The sequence below is a fragment of the Erythrolamprus reginae genome, chromosome 3, assembly GCF_031021105.1.
Source record: "Erythrolamprus reginae isolate rEryReg1 chromosome 3, rEryReg1.hap1, whole genome shotgun sequence".
Taxonomy (NCBI): domain Eukaryota; kingdom Metazoa; phylum Chordata; class Lepidosauria; order Squamata; family Dipsadidae; genus Erythrolamprus; species Erythrolamprus reginae.
The window spans coordinates 175,908,170-175,934,491 of record NC_091952.1 but is presented as its reverse complement, the minus strand read 5'-3'; the positions used below and the strand labels follow the sequence as shown (position 1 = coordinate 175,934,491).

General features: G+C 41.9%; 1 long non-coding RNA gene across 1 annotated transcript in view; it reads left to right on the top strand.

Annotated features, from left to right (window-relative positions):
• LOC139165869 (uncharacterized) overlaps positions 1-25,745 on the top strand; it is a 34,737-nt gene extending 8,992 nt beyond the window's left edge. The window contains exons 3-4 of the long non-coding RNA XR_011558826.1: positions 23,543-23,763; positions 25,364-25,745. This is a non-coding gene — a long non-coding RNA (uncharacterized lncRNA). The remainder of the gene's footprint in view (positions 1-23,542; positions 23,764-25,363) is intronic.
• Positions 25,746-26,322: the final 577 nt, after the last annotated feature.

The following is a 26,322-nucleotide window of genomic DNA, read 5'->3' as shown; positions in this document are numbered from 1 at the left end:
TATTAACTGTTTTTCAAAAACAGGGACCTTTGGATTGACACCAGGGGAGTTTCCTTCAATCTTTAGTGAAACAAATTTTAAATAAAAATTTAAGGACTTAAAAAGAAATTCCAGAATAAACAGCAAAAGAGTGATTAAAACTTTGATTTTAGGAAATTACGAACAGACTGTGTCAAAATAAATTTGAAATGAGATTTTGGAATTAATTATAAACAATCTATCCCATGGGTAAATGGTTTTGTTTTCAATTCTTTTTAAAAAAGCATAATAAAATAAGACTTTAAAATTGAACACTAGAGGGAACTAGAAATAACTAAAGAATATAATTAAAGAAGAGAAGGCAAACTTTAATTATTAATATAGAATGAAGCGAAATATTTTAATATTGGAGATGAACAATTGACTCGGAAGTTAAATTTAAAGGTCTACTTTTACAGATGGGCTGTGTTATTGGAGAGAAAGAGTTGTTCTTCCAGAATGTAACAATCATTTACTGTGAAAAGACGACTAGAAAAGAACCATTTTTGTTTTCTAAACTTTGCATAATTATCTTATTTCTAGATTAGAGGGAAAGTTCATTGCATCATTAAGGTGAGCAGAAGCACCCAAATGGAAAAAGATTTAGAAAAATCTATGTTTTTGCTGTCATCTAAAGGAAGTCCATATTTGAGAGCCTTAATATAATAACAGAGAAAGAGAGAAAAGGAAGATGGATGCCTCTGTATTTACAAGGACTGTGAAATAATAATAATAATTATTATTATTATTGTTGTTGTTGTTGTTGTTATTATTTATTAGATTTGTATGCCGCCCCTCTCCGAGGACTGCAAAGACACGCTAAGCTTCTCAGAGGACAATTGAGGTCAGCAGGGATGGTCACTCTTTGAGAGCTTGGTGGAATCTTTCGAGTTAAATTCTAATAGTCCAATCAATGTCAAATTCAACGTATACCTTTGCGGTATTTCACCCCAGGTGATATGACTAGTTAGCTCACTGAAGCATAGGACTGCTATTTGGTTGGACAATGCTTCTGGCTCTTCAACAGAACCGACTTCTAGACATTCATCAATAGCCAGTGAATTCAATGTATTACAATTCAAGCAGTTGTGATTAAAAGAAGAACAATTAAAACTTTGTTTGCTCAAGAAAATGAATGCCCAAATGCAGTGACCTGCTTCTAGAATAAATGATTGCCTGGTTACTTACTGATCCTTACTGATCCTCAGGGAATTTGGGGCTGGATCAAGTTTGGTTGACCTGAAAAAGAGACACGAAGATGTTTGTCGAGGCAATACATTCAGTTATTGTTAAATAAAAACAAAATCCAGAGTCTGTCAGCTAAATGGGCCTTCCGTTCAGAGATAGCCTAGATTTTTATGATTTTATGATGAGATTATGATCCCGCTATATAAAATGCTGGTGAGACCACATTTGGAATACTGTGTTCAGTTCTGGAGACCTCACCTACAAAAAGATATTGACAAAATTGAACGGGTCCAAAGACGGGCTGCAAAAATGGTGGAAGGTCTTAAGCATAAAACGTATCAGGAAAGACTTAATGAACTCAATCTGTATAGTCTGGGGGACAGAAGGGAAAGGGTGGACATTTAAATATGTTAAAGGGTTAAATAAGGTCCAGGAGGGAAGTGTTTTTAATAGGAAAGTGAACACAAGAACAAGGGGACACACTCTGAAGTTAGTTGGGGGAAAGATCAAAAGCAACATGAGAAAAAATTATTTTACTGAAAGAGTAGTAGATCCTTGGAACAAACCTCCAGCAGACGTGGTTGGTAAATCCACAGTAACTGAATTTAAACATGCCTGGGATAAACATATATCCATCCTAAGATAAAATACAGAAAATAGTATAAGGGCAGACTAGATGGATCATGAGGTCTTTTTCTGCCGTCAGTCTTCTATGTTTCTATGTTTCTTTTGTGATGGATAGAGGTTAAGTGGACATTGTTGATATTTTCAAGATTAAAGTCAATGACTGATTTCTCTAAGGACATCTGCTGTATAAGATTAGGGCAGAGTGCACAAGTCAGCAATAGGGGAAGCTGGGTTTACTTAATGACCACATAAGAATATAAGAGGAGCCATGCTGAATTGGGCCAAAGCCCATCAAGTCCACACAGTGTCACACAGTGGCCCACCAATTGTACATGGGGATCTTGAGCAGAAAGAGAAGGCAAAACCCTCCCTTTCCCTTGACCCCCCAACAAGTGTTACCCAGCGAAATCCTGCCTGCCTCAACCAACATAGAGCAGTACTTGGACATCCATTTTAATAACCACCAATACATTTGGCATCCATGAAAAGCAAGTGTGACTCAGTGTTCTAGACCGGGTCTCCAACCTTGGCAACTTTAAGACTTAGGGACTTCAACTCCCAGAATTTGCTTTGCTGGCTGAGGAATTCTATGAGTTGAGGTCCACAAGTCTTAAGGTTGCCAAGGTTGGAGACCCTGTTCTAGACTGACAAGATAAAATTATATCCCTTGTTATAGAATTGTTTTACTCAGTATGGGTAAACCATTTTCAAATGGTTTAAAAGCCGCAAGAGCCACAGTGGCGCAGTGCTTAGAGTGCAGTACTGAAGGCTACTTTTTTCTGATTACCAGCTGCCAGCAGTTTGGCTGTTCAAGTCTCACCACCCACTCAAAGTTGACTCAGCCTTCCATCATAGAAACATAGAAACATAGAAGTCTGACGGCAGAAAAAGACCTCATGGTCCATCTAGTCTGCCCTTATACTATTTTCTGTATTTTATCTTAGGATGGATATATGTTTATCCCAGGCATGTTTAAATTCAGTTACTGTGGATTTATCTACCACGTCTGCTGGAAGTTTGTTCCAAGGATCTACTACTCTTTCAGTAAAATAATATTTTCTCATGTTGCTTTTGATCTTTCCCCCAACTAACTTCAGATTGTGTCCCCTTGTTCTTGTGTTCACTTTCCTATTAAAAACACTTCCCTCCTGAACCTTATTTAACCCTTTAATATATTTAAATGTTTCGATCATGTCCCCCCTTTTCCTTCTGTCCTCCAGACTATACAGATTGAGTTCATTAAGTCTTTCCTGATACGTTTTATGCTTAAGACCTTCCACCATTCTTGTAGCCCGTCTTTGGACCCGTTCAATTTTGTCAATATCTTTTTGTAGGTGAGGTCTCCAGAACTGAACACAGTATTCCAAATGGGGTCTCACCAGCATTCTATATAGCGGGATCATAATCTCCCTCTTCCTGCTTGTTATACCTCTAGCTATGCAGCCAAGCATACTACTTGCTTTCCCTACCGCCTGACTGCACTGTTCACCCATTTTGAGACTGTCAGAAATCATTACCCCTAAATCCTTTTCCTTCCAGCTGGGTAAAATGAAGACCCAGATTGTTGGGGGCAATAAATGCTGACTCTGTCAACCACTTAGAGAGGGCTATAAAGCACTGTGAAGCAGTATATAAGTCTAAATGCTATTGCTATTGCTAAATATCTTCAACAATCTGATGTGAAAACTGTTTTTCCAAACTGCTTAAAATTGCAATTTCAGTATTCTTTACAATAAACGGGATTTTTGATCTACTTTCTCCTTGGGTTATGCAAAGTGTCTCTGACTGATCTCAGCCCCAAATCTTCCTTCAATGATATTTAGTGATGGGCGAACTGAACCCACACAATCCGGGTCCGTACCGAATTTTGCGGTGTTCGGTATGCCAAACACGAACCTTAAATTTTTTCAAACTTCGGGGAAAGTTTGGGGTCGTGTTCGACATTTGGAGCTTTGACATCACCGGTAGGTTGCTAAGGACACCAAGGTGATCACTTCCTGGATTCCATGGATGTTTATTTTTACGTGAAAGGACTGCCCTTTGCTTGCAGCACCGCTGCAGCATCCTTTTTCGTAAAAATAACAATGTTTATTTTTATGTGAAGACCTCCCTTTGAAGGAGCTGGGGAATCCATCCCACGAAGAGATTCCGGGGGCGGAGCTTTGATGTCACCGGCAGGTTGCTAAGGACGCCAAGGTGATCACTTCCTAGATTCCATGGAATCCAGGAAGTGATCACCTTGGTGTCCTTAGCAACCTTCCGGTGACATCAAAGCTCCACCCCTGGAATCACTTCGTGGGAGGGATTCCCCGTTCGGGTTCGAGTTCGGGTTCGGTTCGACCGAACTTTGTGTAAAGTTCATCCAAACTTGCTGAACTCAAACACCGTTGGGTTCGCCCATCACTAATGATATTCCTTTAAAATCTTCAAATATGATATCCTGGGATTTGATTGAATAACAAAATTCGGTGTTTTCTTATTCTTATCAGCACTACTGACCACAAAATTCTGTTCATATTGCAATGAAAAAACAATGAATATCATTTACAGAAAGAATTAATAGTTCCAAAATTGTGAAGGTTCCCCCCCCCCCCCCAGTCTATTGTCCATGCACTGTTGTGGAAGGCTAGTTTCCAGAGATTGGCGCTCCTCCTTTTTGCCATCCTCTGTAGAAAAATATCTTACAAGCACTTTTTTTGTATTTTTCGTTGTTCCCACAAGCCTTGGGAAGGTCAAGCACAATTTGATGCCCCGAATTTCCCCAAGAGCAAACGATTCCTTAGATGATAGCTTCAGAAAGTTCTACCTTTACCTATTGGTTGGTTTGTGAAGCATAAAATTAAACATTTAAAAACTGATAACCTTCTTCCAGGGAGAAGGGGGGGGGTCTATTTTAATAAAACTGCATTTTTAAATACATTGTTAGAAAGTTACTTCACCTTGAAAAAGTTGGTGATGAAGGTTGCATGATCCATAAGGCTCATTTTAGTTTTACTTCCCTGCACTACAAATCTTGACCAAGTTGTATTATTAATAATACTAGGGTTAGTCAAGATATAGAGACCCTGCTATTCCTCAGCATCAGGTATCTTTAACTAGAGCTATCACTGTGCATACCCAGAGGCTATACCTCTTAAAAGCTGCCACATGGCCTCCAATAACCAATAATGCTCTGTTTTACCAACGGAAGATTAGTAGCTATGGTGGATGGGAGTTAATTTACCTATTTTTTCTCCTAAATTGGAATGGGGGAAGCATAAAGTAAGTGGGCATAAGAGGAATACAGTTTGTTCTGGAAGAAACATTACAGGAGAGGGTGTGGGGAAACTAGAAGGATTTGTGAAGGGAAAAAAATTTCAAAGAATTTTACAGAAAATGAGTACTGTGATTCTAACTTTTCATGTGTTTGTGAGTAAAAATGTGTGTGCATTTGAAGTGTGAACAGTCTCCAATTACTTCCTTCTAAGATGACTGAATCTTGAATAAGAACCAACATTCCTGAGATTTCTCATCAGTCTGAAGTGAGATTGCATTTGTACAATGATATGCAACATGATCTTCTGATGTCATTATCTGGGTCTCAAGGGTAAAGATGGGAGAAGCTTGACTGATGAGTTCATAGATCAATCCCCTTTGGGACTTGAGGTTAAAGAATTCCCTGTTGGCCTCTTCCATGCAGCATGGGAACTTCAAATATCAACCAACAAATGCTCCACCCTCCACATCGGCAAAAAGAATCCAAACCTCATATATAAAATGAATAAACAAGTTCTCACAGCCAGTGTTCCCTCTAATTTTTTGGGGGGGGTGGGCGGAAAAGTATAATGTCTGAGCGGCAGTCCCTTTCGGGACTGGGCGGCACAGAAATAATAAATAACTAAATAACTAAATAAACAAACAAACAAACAAACAAAAAACCCCACCCTGTTTTGCCTCAGAGAATATCAAAATAAAATACTGTACTGTGTGTCTATAACAGTGAGCTCATAATAGGGCAACTCTATCAATATCAAAATGCCACTTAAATAGTTGAGCTAGTTTCAAACTAGATTTTGATTTTTTTTTCTCTCTTCCTTACTCCCATTCTTTTTCTTTCTCTTTTCCTTCCTCTCTTTTTTCTATCTGTTTCTCTCTCTTCCTCTCTTCCTCTCTCTCTCCTTCCCTCTCACTCTTTCCCTCTCGGCTTCTGGGCAGGTTTGGAAAACTCTGAGTTGATGATGATTTTTAAGTGAGCAATTGCTCACTGCTCAGCTTAGAGGGAACTATGCTCACAGCCAACCCACACAGTAAAAGACCTTGGAATACTAATATCAAATGACCTAAGTACTAAAGCCCACTACAACAATATCGCCAAAAAGACTTCTACAGTTGTTAACCTGATCCTACGTAGCTTCCGCTCCGGCAATCTCACACTACTCACAAGAGCCTATAAAACTTTTGCCAGACCCATCCTTGAATACAGCTCATCTGTCTGGAACCCATACCACATCTCGGACATCAACACCCTTGAAAACGTCCAAAGATATTTCACCAGAAGAGCCCTTCACTCCTCCACTCGAAACAGAATACCCTACCAAAATAGACTAACAATCCTGGGTCTAGAAAGCTTAGAACTACGATGCCTAAAACACGATTAAAGTATTGCCCACAAGATCATATGCTGCAACGTCCTACCGGTCAATGACTACTTCAGCTTCAACCACAACAACACAAGAGCACGCAACAGATTCAAACTTAATATTAACCGCTCCAAACCTGACTGTAAAAAATATGACTTTAATAATCGAGTTGTCGAAGCGTGGAACTCATTACCGGACTCAATAGTGTCAACCCCTAACCCCAAACATTTCTCCCTTAGACTATCCACGATTGACCTCTCCAGGTTTCTAAGAGGTCAGTAAGGGGCGTACATAAGTGCATTAGTGTGCCTTTCGTCCCCTGTCCAATTGTCTTTCCTTTATCTCATATATCATATATATTTTCTTCCTTTCATATATCTTCTCCTCTATTTTTACATATTATCTTTATATATATTACTTCATGTCTATTCTCTTCCATATGTATTGTGTATTGGACAAACGAATAAATAAATAAATAAACAAACAAACAAACAAACTGTGTCAACGAGGTCCTGTTTTCTTTCACTATGTGGTCTTTAACAAGAGGCTTTCTAGAGATACAGGTTACAAGGAGAGTCAAAGATGAATGTGGTTTCACCAGCCTACTGTTAATTGATGGGGTGTAGACCTGTATAAATACAACTGGGGGGAAATGGTACAATGATTATGTCTGTCCTTTTCTGAGACATGGAAATTAATTGCAGTGTTATTCATACACTATTTCATTCCATGCTGTAAGAGGAAAGGGAATAAGCTTTGAATTTGGTACACTGCCTTTGTCCCATAGGCAGACCATACTCCATTTTGTACTGCATAGATCACGTGTGTTGATTCACACTTATTTAATTTAATTCAATTCAATTTAATTGACTTATATGCTGCCCAATCCTGTAAGACTCAGGGTAGCGTATAACAATAATACAATAAAAGTCAAATATTAAACAATAAAACCCCATAATGGTAAAAAAAACAGATTAACTATACAATAATACACTCATTAATACCAAGCAAACCATGATTCAATCAGGACAGGGATGTTAACTGTCACAACCCCCAGGCCTGCCGGCAGAACCAGGTCTTCAAGGCTTTTTGGAAGGCCAATAGGATGGGAACAGTACAGTCATCAGGGGGTATTTGGTTCCAAACATTCCAAAACATTTATCCATATTTTATTAAATGCCAATCAAGATCAGTACCTCCATGCATTCAGTTTCCATGTTAAATCACTGAAGGTCTAACAGAGTAGAATAGGGAAGGGTAGCAGATGGGATCGGGTGGGGTGGGATGTACCAAAGCAATGTGCTCTTCAACATTTTCATCAATGACCTGGACGAGGGAATAGAAGGGCAACTAATCAAATTCGCAGACGACACCAAGCTGGCAGGGGTAGCCAACACTCTTGAAGACAGGCTCAAATTACAGAAAGACCTGGACAGACTAACACAGTGGGCCCACACCAACAAAATGATGTACAACATCGACAAGAGCAAAGTCCTTCACCTAGGTAAAAAAACCCTGGACACACATACAACCTGGGAGAAACCCCTCTCAGCAGTAGTGGCGGCAAAAGAGATCTCGGAATCTTGGTGGATAATTTATTTATTTATTTATTTTATTTATTTATTACTTAGATTTGTATGCCGCCCCTCTCCGAAGACTCGGGGCGGCTCACAACATGTAAAAACAAATCATAAGCAATCAGACAAATTTAAAATATTTAATATTTAAAAAACCCCATATGCTAACAGTCACACACACAGACATACCATGCATAAATTAAACGTGCCCAGGGGGAGATGTTTCAGTTCCCCCATGCCTGACGGCAAAGGTGGGTTTTAAGGAGTTTACGGAAGGCAGGAAGAGTAGGGGCAGTTCTAATCTCTGGGGGGAGTTGGTTCCAGAGGGCCGGGGCCGCCACAGAGAAGGCTCTTCCCCTGGGGCCCGCCAACCGACATTGTTTAGTTGACGGGACCCGGAGAAGGCCCACTCTGTGGGACCTAATCGGTCGCTGGGATTCGTGCGGCAGGAGGCGGTCTCGGAGATATTCTGGTCCGATGCCATGAAGGGCTTTAAAGGTCATAACCAACACTTTGAATTGTGACCGGAAATTGATCGGCAACCAATGCAGACTGCGGAGTGATGATGAAACATGGGCATACCTAGGTAGGCCCATGACTGCTCTCGCAGCTGCATTTTGCACGATCTGAAGTTTCCGAACACTTTTCAAAGGTAGCCCCATGTAGAGAGCATTACAGTAGTCGAACCTCGAGGTGATGAGGGCATGAGTGACTGTGAGCAATGAGTCCCGGTCCAGATAGGGCCGCAACTGGTGCACCAAGCGAACCTGGGCAAACGCCCCCCTCGCCACAGCTGAAAGATGTTGTTCTAATGTGAGCTGTGGATCGAGGAGGACGCCCAAGTTGCGGACCCTCTCTGAGGGGGTCAATAATTCCCCCCCCAGGGTGATGGACGGACAGATGGGATTGTCCTTGGGAGGCAGAACCCACAGCCACTCCATCTTATCCGGGTTGAGCTTGAGTCTGTTGACACCCATCCAGGCCCCAACAGCCTCCAGGCACCGGCACATCACTTCCGCCGCTTCGTTGACTGGGCATGGGGTGGAGATGTAAAGCTGGGTATCATCGGCATATTGATGATACCTCACCCCATGTCCTTGGATGATCTCGCCCAGCGGTTTCATGTAGATGTTGAATAGTAGGGGGGAGAGGACCGACCCCTGAGGCACCCCACAAGGGAGAAACCTAGGAGTCGACCTCTGGCCCCCCACTAACACCGACTGCGACCGGCCAGAGAGGTAGGAGGAGAACCACTGAAGGACAGTGCCTCCCACTCCCAGCCCCTCCAGCCGGTGCAGAAGGATACCATGGTCGATGGTATCGAAAGCCGCTGAGAGGTCAAGGAGCACCAGGACAGAGGATAAACCCCTGTCCCGGGCCCGCCAGAGATCATCCATCAACGCGACCAAAGCGGTTTCCGTGCTGTAACCGGCCCTGAAACCCGACTGCTGGGGACCTAGATAATCGGCTTCTTCCAAGGACCGCTGGAGCTGGAGTGCCACCACCTTCTCGACTACCTTCCCCATAAAGGGAAGGTTGGAGACTGGACGGTAGTTGTTAAGTACGGCTGGGTCCAGGGAGGGCTTCTTGAGGAGGGGGCGCACAAGCGCTTCTTTATAGAGTGATGGAAAAACTCCCCTCCCCAAGGAAGCGTTGGTAATCTCCTGGGCCCAGCTCCGTGTCACCTCCCTGCTGGCCGAAACCAACCAGGAGGGACACGGATCCAGTAAACAGGTGGCGGAACTCACAGCTCCGATGGCCTTGTCCACTTCATCAGGTGTCACCAGATCAAACTCTTCCCAGACAGGTGGACAAGTACGTGCCCCAGTCACCTCGACTGACTCGTTGTCAGTCGACTCTGTTTTACAATTGGAGTCGAGGTCGGCTCGGATCCGAGCGACTTTATCAGCGAAAAACGTGTTAAAGTCCTCGGCACTACTCTGTAAGGGCTCCCCAACTCCCCCCTGGTTAAGAAGGGAGCGGGTCACCCTAAACAGAGCGGCCGGGCGGGATTCCGCTGATGCAATCAAGGCGGCATGGTACGCGCATCTTGCCGCCTTGAGCGCCACTTTGTAAGTCTTAATAAAAGCTCTTACAAGTGTTCGGTCGGATTCAGACCTACTCTTCCTCCATCGCTTCTCTAGACGTCTCTTCTGGCGTTTCAACTCCCGGAGCTCCTCGTTGAACCATGGAGCTCTACGGGGTCTAGCACCTCGGAGAGGTCGCAAAGGCGCAATCCGGTCAAGAGCCTCCGCTGCGGCCTTGTTCCAGGCTTCCGCAAGAGACTCTGCCGGACTGTGGACAAGTGCCTCTGGTATAACCCCAAGCGCCGTCTGAAAGCCCTCAGGGTCCATCAGGCGTCTGGGGCGGAACATCTTAATTGGTTCCGCCTCCCTGCGGGGAAGGATTGGAGCCAGGAAGTCAAGCCGTAGTAGGAAATGGTCTGACCATGACAAAGGCAGCGCATCTAAGCCCCTTAGTCTCAGACCATTACTCAGTTGCTCAGAGAGGAATACCATGTCAGGTGCGTGCCCTCCCTCGTGAGTCGGACCCTGAACTACTTGAGTCAGGTCCATGGCTGTCATGGTGGCCATGAACTCCTGTGCCAACCCAGAGGTTTCGCCGAGTGACGGCAGATTGAAGTCCCCCAGGACAATAAGTCCGGGGAACTCCACCGCCAACCCGGCTACCTCCTCGAGTAGCACAGGCAGGGCTTTTGACACGCAGCTGGGAGGCAGGTACGTGAGAAACAAGCCCACCTGAACCCCTAAGTCCAACTTCACAAGGAGGGACTCGCAACCCGCAATCTCCGGAGCAACGAGCCTACGCAGGCCAAGGCTCTCCCTGGCTACAATAGCCACTCCTCCCCCCCTTCCCTGGGGTCGAGGTTGATGCCATATCTGAAACCCAGCTGGGCAGATTTCCGAGAGAGGAACTCCTCCCTCCGGGCCCAGCCAGGTTTCAGTTACACATGCCAGGTCGGCCTCCTCATCCAGGATTAAATCCCGGATGAGGAGAGCTTTATTTACCACCGACCTGGCATTGAGCAGCAGCAACCTGAGCCCAGGGCCAGAGTTACACTCATCACCAGTGCCCTGGGTTGAGCTCACGGAGCCTGAACAAGGAATAGTTATTAAACAACGATCCCTCGTTCCCCTGGAACGGCTAACTCCGTGGCTCCCGCCATATCTACCTCTCCCCAGCAACACCGGGATATTCCGACCCTCTGCCACCCCAGAGATCGATGCCCCCGTCCCTCCCGCCTCTCCTGCGTCAGGTGGGCCAAATAAATCATTCATACTATTCCCATTTATCCCATAACCCCACCCACTCCAATCTTCCCACTCATACCAATCATTCCTCCCATACACATTGTTGCACCCACCCCAGTTATACATCAATTTAACCCCCCCCAGTTGATTTAAAATAGATTAATTAGAGTAATAAGTTAATATAAAAGTGTAAAAAAAAATATATTAAAAATTAGAATATCAATATTAAAACACCATTAAAGCTAAAAATAAAAATAACTAAATATGAACCAACAATGTGCAGCAGCAGCCAAAAAACCAATACAATCCTAAGCTGCATCAACAGGGGAATACACTCCAAGACCAGGGAAGTCTTAATACCACTCTACTATACCCTGGTCAGACCACACCTGGAGTACTGTGTTCAGTTCTGGTCACCACACGTCAAAAAAGACATTGAAACTCTAGAGAAGGTGCAGAAAAGAGCAACCAAAATGATCAGGGGTCTAGAAACTAAGACTTACGAAGAGAGACTGCGGGAACTGGGCATGGATAGCCTAGAGAAAAGGAGGGCCAGAGCGGACATGATAGCAGCCTACAGGTATATGAGGGGTTGCCACAGAGAGGAGGGGGAACACTTTATTCTCCAGGGCACCGGAGGGCCGGACGAGGAACAACGGCTGGAAGCTGACCAAGGAGAGATTCAAGGAAATAAGGAAGAACTTCCTGACGGTCAGAGCGATCAACCAGTGAAACAACCTACCAGCGGACGTTGTGAATTCCAATACTCTGGACATTTTTAAAAGGAAATTGGACTGCCAATACAGGGTTCCTGCTTAGGCAGGACTTGATGACCCGCATAGTCCCTTCCAACTCTAACAATAAATAAAATTAATAAAATTAATAAATTCAGCAACCTTGGTTTTTGTCTATAAGTTCATTTGTAATCCAACTTTTTTCATCCTGAGTCTGTATTTATGTATGCTTAGGCTACAGAGATTGCAGTGTCAACCTATCAAACTTAGTGGGATGCTAAGCCTGCTTCTGAATGATGGTGCCACATCTTGAATGAAATTCTTGAAATAAACCAAGTCAACCATTTGTAAATACTTGCATGATGGATGCATGGTGAAATCAACTACATCAGCAATCATCCCTTGACATTACAAAATACATAGAAACATAGAAGACTGACGGCAGAAAAAGACCTCACAATCCATCTAGTCTGCCCTCATACTATTTTTTGTATTTTATCTTAGGATGGATCTATGTTTATCCCAGGCATGTTTAAATTCAGTTATTGTGGATTTATCAACCACGTCTGCTGGAAGTTTGTTCCAAGGATTTACTACTCTTTCAGTAAAATAATATTTTCTCATGTTGCTTTTGATCTTTCCCCCAACTAACTTCAGATTGTGTCCCCTTGTTCTTGTTATTGGTGAGAATTCAGTAAATGGATTGCGGGGGGGAGTTGCGTTGGGAGGGAAATGTATTATCAACAAGGTTTTGCATACAGCATGTTGAATTCAGTCAGGATAATTTTTTTCGTAGTTAAAGAATTAATTATTTCATGGTTGGTTTAGATTTCCATTTTCTGGACATTTACATTGGGAGAAAATATATGCATTGTTGTTGTAATTTAAAACATTTCATTTCATTTTTCATAAAACTTTTAAGAAATATACAAGGTCCCAATTTGTTTCTGAGCTAGGCAAAAGCCTGTGATTAAAACTTGCAAGAAATGAGCATTCATGCTTATAAGCTAATTGAGGGGAGTGGAAGGAGCAATAACATCCAAATTTGTAGTCTTTTTCCTGAAGCATGTTATTAACACCATTGCTGGATTTTTGAAAGGTTATTTTTATGTGTTTGCTATTTTTGACAAGACATCTGGAAGTAATTGTGTATTCCACATTTAGGGTGCTTCCACTTTTTTTTTTCATTTCTAACTTCTTTCAAATGATTTTTAAGTGGACCATATGTCAGCTAGGTAGACCAGACCAGAAAATCAACACCGTGGGAAAGCTATAAATTTGTTGAGATTGCCTATAATAAAAGAGAGACCCAGTTTTGTGAAGCAGTTAAGGAAGGATTTCCAAATGTGGCATCTCTTAAGACTTGTGGACTTCAGATGAAGTTGAAGTCCACAAGTCTTAAAGTTGCCAGGTTTGAAGACCTCTGAGTTAAGGCAACAAGCTGGAAAGTAGGAGACCCTAAATCCTAGTCTTGCCTTAGGCACAAACCCAACTGTAATCTAAGCCAGACACCGTCTCTCAGCCCTATGAACAAGACAATCACAAACCACTTCTGAAAAATCCCATGAAGACAAGTGCACAAACTAGTCTAGGCAGATGGCAAGAGTCAACAGTGACTCAAAAGCAGCTACTAATAGTCGTAACAACAAAATATTGCAGTCTACTCTCTGCTTGTTCTGTCCATCACCCTTGGGGGGGAATTATTGGCCCCCTCAGAGAGGGTATGCAACTTGGGCATCCTCCTCGATCCACAGCTGACATTGGAACATCATATTTCGGCTGTGGTGAGGAGGGCGTTTGCCCAGGTTCGCCTGGTGCACCAGTTGCGGCCCTATTTGGGCAGGGAGTCATTGCTCACAGTCACTCATGCCCTCATCACCTCGAGGTTCTATTACTGCAACACTCTCTACATGGGTCTACCTTTGAAAAGTGTTCGGAAACTTCAGATCATGCAGAATACGGCCACAAGAGCCATTGTGGGGCTTCCCAGATTCGCCCATGTGTCTACAACACTCTGTGGCCTGCATTGGCTGGTGATCAATTTCCGGTCACAATTCAAAGTGTTGGTTATAACCTTTAAAGCCCTACATGGCATTGGACCAGAGTACCTCCGGAACTGCCTGTTACCGCACAAATCTCAGCGACCGATAAGGTCCCACAGAGTTGGCCTTCTCCAGGTCCCGTCAACTAAACAATGTCGTCTGGCGGGCCCCAGGGGAAGAGCCTTCTCTGTGGTGACCCCAGGCCTCTGGAATCAACTTCCCCCGGAGATTAGAACTGCTCCCACCCTCCTTGTCTTTCGTAAACTACTCAAGACCCACCTATACCGCCATGCATGGGGGATTTGAGACATCTTTCCCCTAGGCTCCTTATAATTTATGTTTGGTATGTATGTGTTGTCTGGTTTTAATATGATAGGGTTGTAGTTATTTCTTTTAATATTAGATTTGTGTCACTATAATATTGTTTTTATCATTGTTGTGAGCCGCCCCGAGTCTTTGGAGAAGGGGGGCATACAAATCTAATAAATTATTATTATTATTATTATTATTATTATTATTATTATTATTATTATATCCTCTGTTTCTTTTCAGTTCATTGAATTATCTCATTCTGGACTTTTAAGGTCAGAATATAAAACAGCAGCCTTTGACTCCTCTAACATGGAAGCCCATGAGGGATGGAGGAGGGGAGTTCAAATGACATTGTATGCATTCTGGCTTCAGATGTAAATGATGTGCATTGTGTAATTTGTATCAATTATACAACATCATTAGAGCATCATAACACCATAAAGAGCTGATAGATAAATTAGTGAAGATTGGACTTAATCCCTGGATAGTTCAATGGATTTGCAGCTGGCTGAAGCGTAGACATCAGAGAGTTATTGTTAACGGCGAGTATTCTGAGCAGAGTCAGGTTACAAGCGGTGTGCCACAAGGGTCTGTTCTGGGTCCTATTCTTTTTAATATGTTTGTGAGTGACATAGGGGAAGGTTTGGTAGGGAAGGTTTGCCTATTTGCCGATGACTCTAAAGTGTGCAATAGGGTTGATATTCCTGGAGGCGTCTGTAATATGGTAAATGATTTAGCTTTACTAGATAAATGGTCAAAGCAATGGAAACTGCAGTTTAATGTTTCCAAATGTAAAATAATGCACTTGGGGAAAAGGAATCCTCAATCTGAGTATTGTATTGGCAGTTCTGTGTTAGCAAATACTTCAAAAGAAAAGGATTTAGGGGTAGTGATTTCTGACAGTCTCAAAATGGGTGAACAGTGCAGTCAGGCGGTAGGGAAAGCAAGTAGGATGCTTGGCTGCATAGCTAGAGGTATAACAAGCAGGAAGAGGGAGATTATGATCCCGCTATATAGAATGCTGGTGAGACCACATTTGGAATACTGTGTTCAGTTCTGGAGACCTCACCTACAAAAAGATATTGACAAAATTGAACGGGTCCAAAGACGGGCTACAAGAATGGTGGAAGATCTTAAGCATAAAACGTATCAGGAAAGACTTAATGAACTCAATCTGTATAGTCTGGAGGACAGAAGGAAAAGGGGGGACATGATCGAAACATTTAAATATATTAAAGGGTTAAACAAGGTCCAGGAGGGAAGTGTTTTTAAAAGGAAAGTGAACACAAGAACAAGGGGACACAATCTGAAGTTAGTTGGGGGAAAGATCAAAAGCAACATGAGAAAATATTATTTTACTGAAAGAGTAGTAGATCCTTGGAACAAACTTCCAGCAGACGTTGTAGATAAATCCACAGTAACTGAATTTAAACATGCCTGGGATAAACATATATCCATCCTAAGATAAAATACAGAAAATAGTATAAGGGCAGACTAGATGGACCAGGAGGTCTTTTTCTGCCGTCAGACTTCTATGTTTCTATGTTTCTATGTTTCTATACATGTGATATCACTGTCTCTTCTAATGGATAAATAATGTGGCTCACTCTCTTTCTAAACAATACTACAAGGAGGCCCTATGACTAGGCATTGCTTTTGGGAAGACAAAGTCAAATCAGCAAAAAGAATCCAAACCTCATATATGAACTGAATAAACAAATTTTCACAGCCAACCCACACTCAGTAAAAGACCTTGGAATACTAATATCAAATGACCTAAGTGCTAAAGTCCACTGCAATAATATCTCCAAAAAGGCTTCTACAGTTGTTAACCTGATCCTACGTAGCTTCTGCTCCGGCAATCTCACACTACTGACAAGAGCCTACAAAACTTATGCCAGACCCATTCTCAAATACAGCTCATCTGTCTGGAACCCATACCACACCTCGAACATCAACACCCTCGAAAACGTCCATATCTTGGGTCTAGAAAGCCTAGAACTACGGCGTCTAAAACACGATTTAAGTATTGCCCACAAGATCATATGCTGCAACGTCCTACCAGTCAATGACTACTTCAGCTTCAACCTCAACAATACAAGAGCACGCAACAGATTCAAACTTAATATTACTTAATATTACTACCAAACATGACTGTAAAAAACATGACTTTAACAATCGAGTTGTCGAAGCGTGGAACTCATTACCTGACTCAATAGTGTCAACCCCTAACCCCCAACATTTCTCCCTTAGACTCTCCACGATTGACCTCTCCAAGTTCCTAAGAGGCCAGTAAGGGGCTTACATAAGTGCACTAGTGTGTATTTCGTCCCCTGTCCAATTGTCTTTCCTTTATCTCATATATCATATATATTTTCTTCCTCTCATATATTTTCTCTTCTATTTTACATATTATCTTTATATATATTACTCAATGTCTATTCTCTTCCATATGTATTGTGTATTGGACAAAGAATAAATAAAATAAATAAAATAAATAAAGTAAGAGATGGTTCTTCAGCAATACAAATTTCTTCCCTCCATCCCAATGCCACAAAAAAGAGAAATGAAGGAAAGTACTAGAGCAGAGATCTTCAAACCTGGCAACTTTAACACTTGTGGACTTCAACACCCAGAATTAGCCAATCAGCATTGCTAATGGTTGCTAACAGTTTGGGTGATCTGGTCCGAACCTACCCTTGGGCGTAGTGCATCAAGTCCCCTAGGGAGGTGCTGCCAATTATCAATTTAGTCTTCCTCAAATTAAAAATACAGGAAGCCTTCAATTTACAACCACAGTTGAACCTGACTTTTCTGATGTTAGGTGAAATGGTTGTTAATTGAGTTTTGCCCCATTTTATGGAACAACCTACCAGCGGACATTGTGAACTCCAACACTCTGGACATTTTTAAGAGAAAATTAAACTGCCACTTGACTGGTGTGCTTTAGGGTTCCTGCTTGGGCAGAGGGTTGAACTTGATGGCCTTCATGGTCCCTTTCAACTCTAACAATAAATAAATAAATAAATAAAAAATAAATAAAATAATAATAATAATAAATAAATAAATAACTTTTCTTGCCACAGTTGTTAAGTGAATAACTGAATTTGTTAAGTGAGTAAGTGAATCTGGCTTCCCCATGGACTTGGCTTGTCAGAAGGTCACAGAAGTCACATCACCCCGGGACATTGAAACCATCATAAATATGAACCCAGTTGCCAAGCATCCAAATTTTGATCACATGACCACAGGGGCTACTGCAACAGCCATAAGTGTAAGTCACTTTCTTTCAATCCCTTTCAGGATGATGTCAGGATGGCATCACGGACTTGATTTGGTCGGTGCTGGTCCATGGATGCTGCCATCTTTTGGGGGGGATTTGTGATGAATTTTTAAATGTTTGGACGTTGTTTCCTCTGCTGCTACTTGCCCTCCCACCTGCCCCCAGGTTTAAACTGACCTTTATGCCTTCTCCCGAAGCACAGCTGACCAGCTCCTCAGCTGTGTTTCAGCTGATTCCAGCTACTGAGCATGCACAGAAGCCAAATTGGATGGGGGAACATGTGCACATGTGCAAAATGTCACAATGCAAACCGGCAGCAATGTAAGTAGGAACCCATCCAGGTGAGGGTTCCTACTTACCGTTGCTAGGGGTGCAATGCACAGCTACATGTGACTGACAGGTGGGTGGGTATATGTCCCGGTGAGATTTCGCTTCTGCACATGTGCAGGAAGCAAAATCTCGCGAGAGGACGCATGCGCAGAAGCAAAATCTCATTGGGGCATGCACACCCGCCTGTCATCCAGAGATGCGTGCGCATCTCTGTTTTTACTACCGGTGCTCAGTGTGGCCCATACCAGTAAGGAACCTGTTGTGTCCCCACTGTTTGTTGATTGGTTCGTTTGGGAGCGGGAGAGAGTCTGGGTGTTGATTGGCTATTACCTCAGATGTTGATTCCTGTATAAGAGCTGTCAGTTCTGGAGTTGGCAGTTTTGTGGTTGCGTGTTCCTACCAGTTAATTAAATAAACTACCACCACGTCTTCAGAGCTATTCTTCCGACTTAATAGAACCCAATACTGAACCCACCTCTGATCCCATTGTAAGTTCTTTTTTTTATGTCTTTATTAGTTTTAAATATAAAAGAGAAACAAAAAAGCAAAGGAAAACCATGTCCAATACAATTACAATATCAAATATCATATAAAGAAAAGGAAAGCCGAGAGGAGAAGAAAATAGAAAGGAAGAAAAAAAAGTGGTGAAAAGAAGAGAAAAAAGGAAAGAGATGAAGAGAAAAAAAGGGGGGAGGGAAATAAATAAACAGTGTCAACTAGACTGTTGACTATCATATTTTACACAGCCTTTAGATTAATTAATTATTAGTATGTTTGATAACATAAGATTATTGTTCTATACTTTTGTTTAAGTAAGTTCAAATGATCACTAAATGAACTGTTGTAAGAGGAGGGCTACCTGTAGGAAATTAGAAACAGGACTTCAGAAGATCCAGACCGCTTGAAATCTTGGATGCTATCAAGCGATTGCCCAGATATTTATTTTTATTTTATTTATTTATTTATGTATTTACTTTGTCCAATACACAATGAGGGTTTTAGTGGATATATATCTATATACACATAATAAAATACATGATGAAGGTTATAGAGGAGATACTCATAGTAAAATATATCTAAGAAATAATAGAAAAGAAGGTATAGTAATAGAACATATCAATGAAATAATAGAAGAAGAGATATAGGAATAGAAGAAAGGTATAGGAGATATAGGAGAGCAATAGGACAGGGGACGGAAGGCACTCTAGTGCACTTGTACTCGCCCCTTACTGACCTTTAAGGAATCTGGATAGGTCAACCGTAGATAATCTAAGGGTAAAGTGTTGGGGGTTTGGGGATGACACTATGGAGTCCGGTAATGAGTTCCACGCTTCGACAACTCGTTTACTGAAGTCATATTTTTTACAGTCAAGTTTGGAGCGGTTAATATTAAGTTTAAATCTGTTGTGTGCTCTTGTGTTGTTGTGGTTGAAGTTGAAGTAGTTGCCGACTCGCAGGACGTTGCAGCATATGATCTTGTGGACAATACTTAGATCTTGTTTAAGACGTCTTAGTTCTAAACTTTCTAGGCCCAAGATTGAAAGTCTAGTCTCATAGGGTATTCTGTTTCGAGTGGAGGAGTGAAGGGCTCTTCTGGTGAAATATCTTTGGACATTTTCAAGGGTGTTAATGTCTGAGATGCCCTACTTTAAAATAAACATTCCTTTACATCTTTCTGGGTCCAACTCTTATATCCTGATTGAACGTGCTCTGGGGAGAGTTGTGCCAGAGTCTTTTGTTCTGCTTTTTGTCCCATCAGTACTGATGAGTTGACAAAGGGACTCACATTCCACAGCTACCGAGAACACAATCTATCAGCTGACCTTCCATCAAGAAATAGGAGGATCCTGTTGGAAAAAATGCCAGAGGCAAAGAGATTGCTTTTTTCACACACTTTTTTACGCCCATAGGTATGAGCTTTTAGGAGCTGGCAAGGCATGGAGAAAGAAATGAATCATTCCCTCTAAAAGCAAACTTAAAGTGAGAAGTGACCAAAAGGCAGCCAAAACAAAATTCCTGAAAAACAAAAAAAGCAGCCGTTAGCAAGTTCCAGAGATTATGAAATGGCAGAAGAACAGAAACTATTAGTAGTTTTAGGACAATGTATGGGGACAATTAATAATATTTTTTTAAAAAAAAAAATACCCATCCCTAATAAGACTAATAAGGACTGGGCAAGCTCAGTGATCAGAAACTGCAGAATGGTTATTGGCAAAGGAACACAGGAAAGAGAAAACGAGGAAAGGAGAGAAATTGAATGAAGGAGTAAAAGAAAAGACATTGAACGCTAAGATAGTATTTTGTTACTGGATTAATATGTATTACATTTGAGATTCTTTTTTCTGCTGAATCTTTTAAAATGGTACTGCAACGCTCTCTACATGGGGCTACCTTTGAAAAGTGTTCGGAAACTTCAGATTGTGCAGAATGCAAGAGCTATCGTGGGGCTTCCCAGATTCGCCCACGTTTCTACAACACTCCGTGGCCTGCACTGGCTGCCGATCAGTTTCCGGTCACAATTCAAAGTGTTGGTAATGACCTTTAAAGCCCTACATGGCAGTGGACCAGAATACCTCCAGAACCTCCTTCTACTGCATGAATCCCAGTGGTCGATTAGGTCCCACAGAGTTGGCCTTCTCCGGGTCCCGTCGACAAAACAATGTCGTTTGGCGGGCCCCAGGGGAAGAGCTTTCTCTGTGGCGGCCCCGGCCCTCTGGAATCAACTTCCCCCGGAGATTAGAACAGCCCCCACCCTCCTTGTCTTTTGCAAATTACTCAAGACCCACCTATATCGCCAGGCATGGGGGAACTGAGACACCTCCCCCAGGCTTTTATATTTTATGTTTGGTATGCATGTGTTGTATGGTTTTAATTGTTGGGGTTTTATATATACTTTTTTTTAATATTAGATTTGTATTACTATTATATTGTTTTTGTTACTGTTGTGAGCCACCCCGAGTCTTCAGAGAGGGGCGGCATACAAATCTAATAAATTATTATTATTATTATTATTATTATTATTATTATTATTATTAATAATAATAATAATTTATTAGATTTGTATGCCGACCCTCTCTGAAGACTCGGGGTGGCTCACAACAATAACAATTAATAATAATAATTAATATTATTAATTAATTAATAATAATAATAATAATATTTCTTCTTCCTTGAAAGCTCATTGGTTTTGGGTTTGTTGTTGGGTAAATAGTTCAATCTTTTATTGTTGTAAATCATTTTTACTAATTGTTAGCATTCCACACTGGGAACACTCCAATGTAAGAATACCAAACTTAGAAACAGAGTATATGTGGCAGTGGTGGTTGTTCAGCCAATAACACAGACCAATATAGTAGAGTATAAATATAATTTACAATGTATACAACAGACTAACCAGCATATACAGTCAGACATTTCCAGGTCGAGCAATCATAAACAGTTCTATACATACAGCACTAACCATTAATATTACACACAGTTCTACATACTACCATAATACATAATACATAGACCAATATTAAGCACAGAGCAAGTATATAGACCAATATTTAGCACATAGCAGCACAAGCCACCAGTGTGTGGGATGACAACCTCTTCATACAAAACAGCTATCAAACTGAACATCTGCTTGCCTTGTATTACTGGTCACCATATTTTCTTGAATATCAGAAACTGTGTGATTTCTTCAAAAGCAGCATACGGGGGGGAGGGGGGAGGAAAGTCAATAGTGCAGCAGCAGCAGAAGTTTATTGAACCTTTAATAGATGGTAGATCCAAGAATTCAGAAGAAGCTGGAATTATCCTACTGCTTTATATTAGACCTTACAAAGCAAAAAGCCCATTTGCTTTATGTTAGACCTCAAATCTACACAAACAAATGCAATAGATATGCAGCATATTTGTATCAGATCAACTTTCTTGAATTATTGCTCTACAGTTTCTATTATCTCTCTCTAATCATGCTAGCTGAGACTGACGGGTGTTGACATGTCAAACTCTCAAGTGGTTTATGCTGCTTTCGGCTACCTGATATGTTCCTTTGAAAGTTTTAATTATCTTAGCTTACCAAGGATGGGTTCCTACTTACCTCGCTGCCAGTTAGCTTTTTCCCATGCCGCCTGAGCATGCTTTGTGGCAAAAGTGCAGGAAAAAAATCCCAAAACAAGATGGCGACCTCATGCACAGTGCTGGAAACTCAACTTCTGCACATGCTCAGAAGAAGAAAAATAATTTAAAAATCAGAAACAATTTTTTTTTTAAAAAGATGGTGGTTCCCGCAAACCAGCACGGACCCAACCAGGTTGTTGACAACATCTTATTTATTTATTATTTATTTATTTGATTGTTTGTTTGTTTGTTTGTTTGTTTCTTTATTTATTTATTTATTAGATTTGTATGCCGCCCCTCTCCGTAGACTCGGGGTGGCTCACAACAACAATAAAACAATTTAAGACAAATCTAGTAATTTAAAAACATTTTTATAACCCCATTATTAAAGCAGACATACACACAAACATACCATACATGAATTAGATAGGCCCAGGGGAGATTTCTCAATTCCCCCATGCCTGACAGCAGAGGTGGGTTTTAAGGAGTTTACGAAAGGCAAGAAGGGTGGGGGCAGTTCTAATCTCAGGGGAAAGCTGGTTCCAGAGGGTCGGGGCGGCCACAGAGAAGGCTCTTCCCCTGGGACCCGCCAAACGACATTGTTTAGTCGATGGGACCCGGAGAAGGCCAACTCTGTGGGACCTAATCGGTTGCTCGGATTCATGCGGCAGAAGGTGGTCCTGGAGATCTTGACATCACCAGCGTGTTGCTATCAGTTTGCCCAAACCAGTCCAAACCGGGAGGAATCCACCCCTGTAGCTTACCCATTCTCAATCTAGCCTTTGTTGCCTGCTGTATTTTTCAACCCAAGGCTGTGGATCTATTTAGGAAATTGTCTTCTAGTAATCTATGCCCCCTAGAGGCATTTTGGGTGATTATGGTCACCCCTTCTATAATTTATATAATTATAAAAAATGTGATTCTTCTCAGTCTTCGGTTCCATTTATCTTATACTGTCCAGCAACGAACAGAATAGAAATCAGATATTTCATTTGTGCCACAGGTTATTATGTACTTCTATACAAATTTCCCTTAAGGTTTAACTAGAAACATCAATCTCTCAAATCTATATCCCTCAGAAGCGATTTTGTACACCTAGTTCCTTGCTTCTCATCTTGAAAATATTTCAGCAAACTCTCATACCAGGTGTCTATGCATTATTTCAAAGAGTTGATTTATAGAAATGGCAGCTGAAGAGGTCACTCAAAATTGAAATAATTCAATTTTCTTGGCTCATAATCCGTTGCTTGGGAAGTATTTACTGAAGGTAATTCCCTTTTTGTCCTCTGACTATTTCCTGGACTGGGTGGTTACTCTTAAGAAAGTGATGTGGCCAAAGGACATTCTTGGAACTGCTCCTTTATTTCATTTAATTATCTTCTATTCTATTTTAGTCTAATAAAATCACTCTCTTATCCCACTTCATTACACAGGGAAATGTGTGACTAACCAGAGAGCAGGAAGATCTGTTAAGCAGATTTGAAAGAATCCGAAGAGAAAAAAGATAAGCAGACACTCCACAATAATAAAATACCATATAGCTACATGGATATCTGACAAGTGCATGGTGTAGGAATCAAAAGTGGTCATGCAGAAGGCTTGGAAATTATGAAGTGATGTAATCATATTTGTACTAACAAAGCTCCAGCTTCAGGTAAGACTTTATTTATGTATGTATGTATGTATGTATGTATGTATGTATGTATGTATGTATGTGTTCTGTCTGGGTCCCCCCAGATGCCAACACCAACCAAAAAGCGTATCCAGACACACTGGTAAAAAGCAAAGGCAATTTATATACTGGAAAGCAAACACAGGTAACAAAAACTGTTCTTACAGACAGGAACACGATGAAGCTTCACAGAGGTTTCACGAAGGCCAGGCAATAAAACAGGATTCTTGCTGGCAAAAACAACACTGGAGATAATAAAACCCACGCCTCCCCCAAGTCTTTCAGCCTTATAGGCCACAAGCCAAGATCAGAGACACCAAGAATCGAAGCAAGGTCACAGGACTCCCAGTTGATAACTCTCCACAAGACTGTAAGGGCGGGCCTGCCTTTTCAACCCTGCTGAGGAGAACCACACCCAAACCCAGCTGTTGCCAATTCAGGGATGGAAATACCTTTCTAATTTGCCCCTTCTTTGAGCTGCACGTCTCTGCCTCATGTCTATTATAGCCTGTGCGTCTTCATCCAATTAATCCAGGCTACTAGCTGGGGAGAGGGCCCCCCGGGGGTCTCAGGCTGCTCTCCCTCCTCCTCTTCCTGATGTTCCTCTCCCCCATCTGCCTGGTCCTCCCCCTCCTGGTCACTGTCCTCCTCCTCTAGGCATGGATCCGGCAGAGCTCCAGCCGGTCCCTGAGGAGCCTCAGGCTGAATCACAACAGTATGTATGTATGTATGTATGTATGTATGTATGTATGTATGTATTTATTTATTTATTTATTTATTTATTTATTTATTTATTTATTTATTTATTTATTTATTGGATTTGTATGCCACCCTTCTCCGGAGACTCATGGCGGCTAACATCAATAATAAAACAATGTACAATAATAATCCAATAAAAATGATTAAAAACCCATTAATATAAAAAACCAAACATACATACAGACATACCATACTATTGTAAAGGCCTAGGGGGAAAGAGCATCTCAATTCCCCCATGCCTGGCGGCAGAGGTGGGTTTTAAGTAGCTTACGAAAGGCAAGGAGGGTGGGGGCAATTCTAATCTCTGGGGGGAGTTGGTTCCAAAGAGCCGGGGCCGCCCCAGAGAAGGCTCTTACCCTGGGTCCCGCCAAGCGACATTGTTTAGTTGACGGGACCCGGAGAAGACCCATTCTGTGGGACCTAACTGGTCACTGGGATTCATGCAGCAGAAGGCGGTCCCTGAGATAATCTGGTCCGGTGCCATGGAGGGCTTTATAGGTCATAACCAACACTTTAATTGTGACCGGAAATTGATCGACAACCAATGCAGACTGCGGAGTGCTGGTGTAACATGGGCATATTTGGGAAAGCCCATGATTGCTCTCGCAGCTGCATTCTGCACGATCTGAAGTTTCCGAACACTTTTCAAAGATAGCCCCATGTGGAGAGCGTTACAGTAGTCGAGCCTCATGCAGTAGCTCTTTTACTTTCTAGACTTCTGTTCTTTTTCTGATGCTTTTAAACTAGTAACCTCCATGCTTAGAGCTCTCTGCTGCATCCTGTTAGTTCCTATTTTTTATTTCTGTTTTCTTCATATCTCCAGGAATGTACAGAAAACCTATGCAGCAATTAACATCATTCAGGGATGTACAGAGATTAATTACTCACTCCAAACTTTGGAATTAAATGCGTTCCAGAATGAGCCATAAGAAGTTATCAGAGACATTGACAAACTCTCTCTCCTTTCTATGCAATTCCTGGGCCACCTTCTCCTATCACAGACAGTTCATGAGGAATTGTCAGAGTCCACCTACCTCACTAGAAATGCCCAGCCTTCTTTCTGTCTCTTGTCTTGAAGGTAATCTAACACAGTAGAGATTTCAAACGGTGGGTTATGACCCCTAAAAACCATGAGTCATTAAGAAGCTACCAAAGCTTTTTAAAAGTGTGCCTCAGGCATAGTCAACTTTGAACTTTTGAGTATTACTAATGCCAATAAAATAAATCATTTTATTCTTGTGGGGGGGTGCACAAATTCATTTATCATTTTACGTGGTTGTGGTATCACAACATTTGAGTATTACTGCTCTAAGGAAAGGTTAGTTTCTAGAATCAATCGGGAAACAAGAGTGGAGATGGGTATCACATCGATCAAGATGGGTGATCGTCTCCCTCAAGGTTGCATTCTGTTGTGGTTAGCTCTGGCCCAGCTCCTGCCCCAAGGACTGTGGATGTGGGGGAGACATCCACATGCTGCAGGCCTGTTTTGCCCCTGGTGGAATCTGTTGATGAAGGCTCCTCTGACCAAGAAGACATGAGTGACAGGGAGGAGGAGAGTGGGGCAGACAGCTCAGAAGGAGATCAATTATCTAGCTCCTCCTTGGATTCAGAACAAGAGTTAATGATACAGCCACGCATGCGGAGAGCGATGCATAGGCAACAACAACTGAGAGATTATTATCAAAGAAAATGAGGCTACCTGTGGTTGGGTGGGGCTGTGGTAATTAGTGAGGCTGCTATAAAGAGCAGCCTGTGGGTTTGGCCATTGTGGAGGATTATCTG